The sequence below is a fragment of the Sminthopsis crassicaudata genome, chromosome 1 (assembly GCF_048593235.1).
Source record: "Sminthopsis crassicaudata isolate SCR6 chromosome 1, ASM4859323v1, whole genome shotgun sequence".
NCBI lineage: Eukaryota > Metazoa > Chordata > Mammalia > Dasyuromorphia > Dasyuridae > Sminthopsis > Sminthopsis crassicaudata.
In genome coordinates, this window is record NC_133617.1 from 460,534,701 (window position 1) to 460,543,080 (window position 8,380).

Genomic DNA, 8,380 nt, shown 5'->3' on the forward strand with positions numbered 1-8,380 from the left:
AGTTTGATTTCCTCATTACCTACTCTAATTCCTTGAATCTCGTTCTTGGCTGTTATTGCCAAGGCTAGTGTTTCTAGTACAATATTGAATAGTAATGGTGATAGTGGGCAACCTTGTTTCACTCCTGATCTTACTGGGAAAGGTTCCAGTTTGTCACCATTACATATGATGTTTACTGATGGTTTTAAATATATACGCCTTATTATTTTAAGGAATAGTCCATTTATTCCTATACCCTCAAGTGTTTTTAGTAGGAATGGATTTTCTATTTTATCAAATGCTTTTTCTGCATCTATTGAAGAGGATCATACAGTTTTCGTTAATTTGGTTATGAAAATAGTTGATCATTCTAATAGTTTTCCTAATATTGAACCAGCCTTGCATTCCTGGTATAAATCCCACTTGCTCATAGTGTATTATTCTGGGGATGATTTTCTGTAGTTTTTTTTTTTTTTTTTTTTTTTTTTTTTGCTAATATTTTATTTAAGATTTTAGCATCAATATTCATTAGGGAGATTGGTCTATAATTTTCTTTCTCAGTCTCCTGCTTACCTGGTTTAGGTATCAGTACCATGTCTGTGTCATAAAAGGAATTTGGTAGGACTCCTTCAATCCCTATTTTTTCAAATAATTTATGTAGCACTGGACTTAGTTGTTCTTTTAATTTTTGGTAGAATTCACCTGTAAATCCATCTGGTTCTGGTGATTTTTTCTTAGGGAGTTGGTTAATAGCTTGTTCTATGTCTTTTTCTGAAATGGGACTATTTAGACTATTTATTTCTTCCTCTGTTAATCTGGGCAAGCTATATTTTTGAAGCTATTCTTCCATTTCATTTAAGTTACTGAATTTATTGACATAAAGGTGAGCAAAGTAGCTCCTAACTATTGTTCTAATTTCCTCTTTATTAGTGGTGAGTTCCTCCTTTTCATTTTTAACACTAACAATTTGCTTTTCCTCTTTCTTTTTTTATTCAGATTTACTAAGGGTTTGCCTATTTTGTTGGTTTTTTCATGGAATCAACTCTTAGTTTTATTAATTAATTCAATAGATTTTTTACTTTCAATTTTATTGATCTCATCTTTTATTTTTAGAATTTCAAGTTTTGTGTTTTTCTGGGGGTGTTTAATTTGTTCCTCTTCTAGCAATTTTAGTTGTAACCCCAATTCATTGACACTCTCTTTTTCTATTTTATGCAAGTAGGCCTGTAGAGATATAAAACTTCCCCTTATTACTGCTTTGGCTGTATCCCACACATTTTGGTATGATGTCTCATTATTGTCATTTTCTTGGATGAAGTTATTAATTATGTCTACGATTTGCTGTTTTACTCAATCATTCTTTAGTATAAGATTATTTAGTTTCCAATTATTTTTTGGTCTATTTTCCCCTGGCTTTTGAATGTAATTTTCATTGCATTGTGATCTAAAAAGGATGCATTTACTATTTCTGCCTTTTTGCATTTGATTTTGAGGTTTTTATATCCTAGTGTATGATCAATTTTTGTGTAGGTTCCATGAACTGCTGAGAAGAAAGTATATTCCTTTCTGTCTCCATTTAGCTTTCGCCAAAGATCTATCATATCAAACTTTTCTAGTATTCTATTTACTTCTTTGACTTCTTTCTTGCATATTTTGATTTATCTAGTTCTGAGAGTGCAAGGTTGAGATCTCCCACTATTATAGTTTTGCTGTCTATTTCTTCTTGCAGCTCTCTTAATTTCTCTTTTAAGAATTTTAGATGCTGCACCACTTGGTGTGTATATGTTTAATATTGATATTGCTTCATTATCTATGCTATCCTTTAGCAGGATATAATGCCCTTCCTTATCTCTTTTAATTAGATCAATTTTTGTTTTTGCTTGATCTGAGATGAGGATGGCTACCACTGCTTTTTTGGCTTTATCTGAAGCATAGTAGATTCTGCTCCACCCTTTTATTTTTAGTTTGAATGTATCACCTTGTTTCAGGTTTGTTTTCTGTAAACAACATATTGTAGGATTCTGGCTTTTAATTCAGTCTGCTAACTGCTTCCTCTTTATGGAGGAGTTTACCCCATTCACCTTTATTGTTAAAATGACAATTTCGATATTGCTTGCCATCCTGTTAACCCATGCTTATGCTTTTCTCCTTTCCTTCCCTCTTACCCCCCTACCCAGTATTAAACTTGTGAACACCACTTGCTTTTCACAGCCCTCCTTTTTTAGTATCCCTCCCCCCACCTTAAAGTTCTTCTTCCTATTTCACCCCTTTTTCTCACAATTTCTGTATTCTTTTCCCCTTAGCTTACTCCTTCCTTTTCACTTTTCAATGAAGTAGAAGTTTCACCATAAATTGAATATGTCTATTGATACACACTATGTTCTTCTCCCTCCTTTCTTTCTCTCAGATATAATAGGTTACCTTTGCCTCTTCATGAAGTGTAGAAGTGTAGTACCACCACTTTACCATTTTTTATGATATAATTTCCTTTACACGTCTAGTTTCTAGGACAAATTATACATGTGTTCTTTACATATCTTTATGGCAGAAATATAATTCTCAAGATTTATTTTTACCTTTTTAGAAATCTCCTGAGTTCTGTATTTGAAGATCAAACATTTTGTGTAGATCTGTTTTTTTTTTCATCTAGAATAGATGGAATTCATTTATTTCATTAAATGTCCATATTCTTCCCTGGAAAATAATCCTCATTTTTACTGGGTAAGTTATTCTTGGCTGGATAGCAAGTTCCTTAGCCTTTTGGAATATCATATACTAGGCCTTTTGTTCTTTTAATGTGGATGCTGCTAGATCCTGGGTTATCTTTATTGTGGCTCCTCCATATCTGAATTGCTATTTTCTAGCATCTTCCAATATTTTTTCCTTTGTCTGATGGTTCTTGAACTTGGCCACTATATTTCTTGGCGTTTTGATTTTAGGGTCCTTTTCAGTAGGTGATCAATGAATCCTTTCAATGTCTATTTTACCCTCTGTTTTCAAAACGTCTTGGCAGTTCTCTTTGATAATTTCCTGCAAAATTCTGTACAGGCTCTTTTTTTCCTCACATTTTTCAGGGAGTCCGATTATTCTCAAATTGTTTCTCCTGGATCTGTTTTCCAGGTCTGTTGTCTTTCCAATAAGGTACTTGACATTCTTTTCAATTGTTTTGTTTTTCTGGTTTTGCTTGACTACTTCTTGTTTTCTCCTTGAGCCATTCATTTCTACTTGTTCAAGTCTAATTTTCAATGATGTATTTTCTTCACTCACTTTTTTATACCTTTTTGTAATTCTCCAATTGAGTTTTTAAGTGAGTTTTTTCTTCTATGGAATTTTTTTCCATTTCATCTATTTTATTTTTTAGAGAGCTGTTTTCTTTTTCTAGCTCACTAATCCTGTTTTCCTTGGAGTTGTTTACCTTTTCTAATTCACTAATTTTATTTCTCAATTATTTGATCTCTTTATCCACTCTGGATAACTTCTCCAGGCTCTCTTGCCAACCTTCCCTTTCCTTTTCCCATTTCTCTTCTAGTTCTCTTGTGAGAGCCTTTTTCATTTCCTCTATGAAATTATTTTGTATTGAGGAGCAGATCATATCTCCCTTAGGGGATTTCTTTGGAGACAATCTGCTTTTAGTCTCCTCAGTATTTGAAGTCTGCTCTCTCTCCATACTGAAGGTGTCAATGGTTAGAGCCCTTTTAAATTTTTTGTTCATTTTGTCAGAGCAGGAATTGAAGAAAACAAATTGACAAGAGAAACAATTACTGTTTTGGGGAGGGATGGGGCTGATGGTGTAAATGGGCTTACTCTACAGACTTCCAGAGACAGCAGCGAGGCACTAACAGGACAGAGTCTGAGCTCTGAGTCTCTAAGAATGCACTGAGTCACTCCAAGTCTGGATTGGGGTGGGTGGGTCCTGAGAGATGCTAGCTTTCCAGGGTTTTAGTCTTCACCTCCAATGTTTACACCTTCTCTGCTGCTCCTGGCTTACTGCCAAGATGGAACATCTACACTCGGGTAAAAGTCTTTTCGCAGAAACAGAAGAGATCACACCCCTCCCCGCTCAGGTCTGAGCTGTGTGAGCTGCTTGTCTCACTCTTGCTGCCAGCCCTCAGTCTGCACCCACTCACTTTGACCCTCCCCCGAGCAAACACAGACCTTCTCTGGCGAATATCAAGGATGTCTTCTATTGGTGTTAATTTGTGGGTTTCTTTCTCTGTCAAACATGAACTCCGAGACTTGTCATGAAGTAAGTCCTGAGAGAAAATGCAGAGCTCAAGCAGCTGTCTGCCTCCACTCTGCCATCTTGGCCTGAAGTTCCGACCCATTTTGGTCTTATCTTAGTATGTTGTGTTAAGTGTGGGTCCATGCCTAGTTTGTGCCATACTAATTTGCAGTTTTCCCAGCACGTTTTTGTCAAATAATGAATTCTTATTCCAAAAGTTGGGATCTTTGGGTTTGTCAAACACTAAATTGCTATTTTTATCCCCTATCTTGTCCTGTGAACCTAACCTATTCTACTGATCAACTAGTCTATTTCTTAGCCAATACCAAATGGTTTTGGTGACTGCTGCTTTATAATATAGTTTTAGATCAAGTACAGCTAGGCCACCTTCATTTAATTTTTTTTTCATTAATTCCCTTGAAATTCTCGACCTTTTGTTCTTCCATTTGAATTTTGTTGTTGTTGTTTTTTTTTTTTTTTTTCTAGATCATTAATATAGTTTCTTGGCAGTCTAATTGGTATAGCATTAAATAAATAGATTTGTTTAGGGAGTATTGTCATCTTGATTATATTTGCTCGGCCTATTCAAGAGCGCTCAATATTTTTCCAATTATTTATATCTGACTTTATTTTGGTGGCAAGTGTTTTGTAATTTTGCTCATATAATTCCTGACTTTCCTTTGGTAGATATATTCCCAAATATTTTATACTATCCACAGTTATTTTGAATGGAATTTCTCTTTGTATCTCTTGCTGTTGGATTGTGGTGGTAATGTATAAAAATGCTGAGGATTTATGTGGATTTATTTTGTATCCTGCAACTTTGCTAAAGTTATGAATTATTTCTAATAGCTTTTTAGCAGAGTCTTTGGGGTTCTCTAAGTATACCATCATATCATCTGCAAAGAGTGATAGTTTGATTTCCTCATTACCTACTCTAATTCTTTGAATCTCTTTCTTGGCTCTTATTGCTGAGGCTAGCATTTCCAGTACAATATTGAATAGTAATGGTGATAGTGGGCAACCTTGTTTCACTCCTGATCTTACTGGGAAAGGTTCCAGTTTATCACCATTACATATGATGTTTACTGATAGTTTTAAATGTATGTTCCTGATTATTTTAAGGAATAGTTCACTTATTCCTATACTCTCAAGTGTTTTTAGTAGGAATGGATGTTGGATTTTATCCAATGCTTTTTCTGCATCTATTGAGATGATCACATTTTTCTTTTGTTAATTTTGTTTATTGATATAGTCGATTATGCTAATAGTTTTCCTAATTCCAGCATTGGAGTTAATTGTTCTTTAAATGCTTGGTAGAATTCACATGTAAATCCATCTGGTCCTGGGGATTTTTTCTTAGGGAGTTGGTTAATAGCTTGTTCTATGTCTTTTTCTGAAATGGGACTATTTAGAATATTTACTTCTTCCTCTGTTAATCTGGGCAGGCTATATTTTTGAAGATATTCTTCCTTTTCATTTAAGACTAACAATTTGCTTTTCCTCTTTCCTTTTTTAATCAGATTTCCTAAGGGTTTGTGTATTTTTTTTTGGTTTTTTCATAGAACCAACTTTTTGTTTTATTAATTAATTAACTCAATAGTTTTTTAACTTTCAATTTTATTAATCTCTCCTTTTATTTTTAGAATTTCAAGTTTCATATTTGTCTGGGGGGGTTTAATTTTTTTCTTTTTCTAGCATTTTTAGTTGCAAGCCCAATTCATTTACCTTTTCTTTCTCTATTTTATGCAAATAGGCCTCTAGAGATATAAAACTTCCCTTATTACTGCTTTGGCTGTAAACCACACATTTTGGTATGATGTCTCATTATTGTCATTTTCTTGGGTGAAGTTATTAATTATGTCTATGATTTGCTGTTTCACCCAATCATTCTTTAGTGTGAGATTGTTTAATTTCCAATTTTTTTTGGTCTATTTTCTCCTGGCTTTTTATTGAATGTAATTTTTATTGCATTGTGATCTGAAAAGGATGCATTTACTATTTCTGCCTTTTTGCATTTGATTTTGAGGTTTTTATGTCCTATTATATGATTAATTTTTGTGTAGGTTCCATGAACTGCTGAGAAGAAATTGTATTCCTGTTAGGATTACTAAGTGAGAACTGAGGTTGTCTGGATAGTGACAAGGTGAGAATTCAGGTTTTCTGGACAATTACAAGGTGAGAACTCAGGTTGACTTGATAGAGGGGGCAAGCTCATGGGCTGGGGTGGTTCTTCCCAGAAGCCCTTGCATTATCCCACGCCCATTCTCTGGGAGGATAAAAGAGACAGCACTGGGCGCAGAGAGCAGATCGGCCTGGAGAAGGATAAGAGCTGGAGGAGATTCAGAGCCAGGATTCAAGAAGAAAGACTCTGAATTGCATCAGGCTTGACGGGGCTCTCTACAGGAAGGGAAGTCACTTCTCTGGACAAGAGTTAACAGCAACTGCCTGGAGACAACGGTTCGTTACAGGAAGAAGAATCTGTCGGAGAGATTTGAGTAGAAGACACAGCAGATCTCTTCCCAGAGAGTGATCCGGCAGCTTCTGGAGACGACAGCTCACTACACTTGGCGCCCAACGTGGGGCAAGGACTTTTGCTTATCCTGACAAGAGGAGCTAGACCAGACCTTCGCAATTTGGCGCCTGAACAGGGACAGACACGGTCCTGATTCCAGTGGAAAAGCCTCCCATCCAGATCTCAGTCTCTCTGACACAGAACCGTGAGTAACGAGGAAACTTTGTTAAAGATTAAGTGAGTGTGCTAATAGATAAATAAGGAACTTAACTTGTTAAGGGCTAAACCAGGAATCTCTTATAGTGAAATGGGGCAAACACCTTCTGTTCAAGGAAAATGTTTAGAGAGCATCATCAAGGTTATGAAAAGCCAAGGATTGATTATAATTTTAGAGGAGATTACTGAACTTTTAAGAACTGTGAAGGTTATATGTCCTTCTTTTTCTCTGGAAAAAGAATTGGATCCAGATGAGTGGAAATTAGTAGGAGAGCAATTAGGTGAACACTACAATTGCCTTTGTGACATTTTGCCCTTTGGTTCCAGACCAAACTCAGTTTCCAAAGATACAATTCATACCTACAATTTAATCCAAATGGCTTTTAAAAATGTTATTCTAAAGGAGGAGATGAAGGAGCAAAATGGGGAGGTGTCAACTAAACTAGGTGAAAAGGATGAATCAGATAACAATGAAGTTAAGTACAATTCTGAGCAACAGCAACAGGAGCACCTCCCATCTCCTCCCTCAATTAACCCTTCAGAGGTGGAGGAAGAAGGAGGAGGGGAAGAGACAGAAACTCAAACAGAATCTCCTGTGAAGCAGCCTAAGCCTATGACAAGATTAGAATAAGCATTGGTTAAAGCTAAGAGAGAAGGACAGGATATAAGTGATTTTATACATGCATATCCTGTGATTGAAAATACTGACTCTGTAGGTAAAAAAAGGAGAAGATATGCACCTTTAGATTTGAATAAAATTAAGGATTTGAAAAAAGGTTGTACCCTTTATGGGGCTACATCAGCTTATGTTAAAATGTTACTAGATGGTTTGTCTTATGAAGTCCTAACCCCAAATGATTGGAAATCCATAGCAAGGATATGCCTGGAACCTGGAGAAAATTTATTATGGCTTGCGGAATTTCATGAATTATGTAAAATTCAAGTCAGATGCAATTTGGAAATAGGAGTTAACACACAATTCACTTTTGAGCACTTGGCTGGTGAAGGTCGGTATGGAGAGAATTCAGAACAGACTAATTATACCATGACAATATATGAACAAATTGCTAAGGCTGCAATAAAAGCTTGGGGTGTCCTTCCTGGACAGAAAGATCGTGGAGAGGCTTTCACTAAAATACAGCAAGGTCCCAATGAACCTTTTGCAGATTTTGTGGGACGTTTGCAAACTGCTGTCAAAAGAACTATTGGAGAAAATGCAGCTACAGAAAATATGACCAGACATCTGGCTAAGGAAAAAGCCAATGAGCTTGCCCCCTCTATCAAGTCAACCTGAGTTCTCACCTTGTAATTGTCCAGAAAACCTGAATTCTCACCTTGTCACTATCCAGACAACCTCAGTTCTCACTTAGTAATCCTAACATATTCCTTTCTGTCTCCATTTAGCTTTCGCCAAAGATCTATCATATCAAACTTTTCTAGTATTCTAT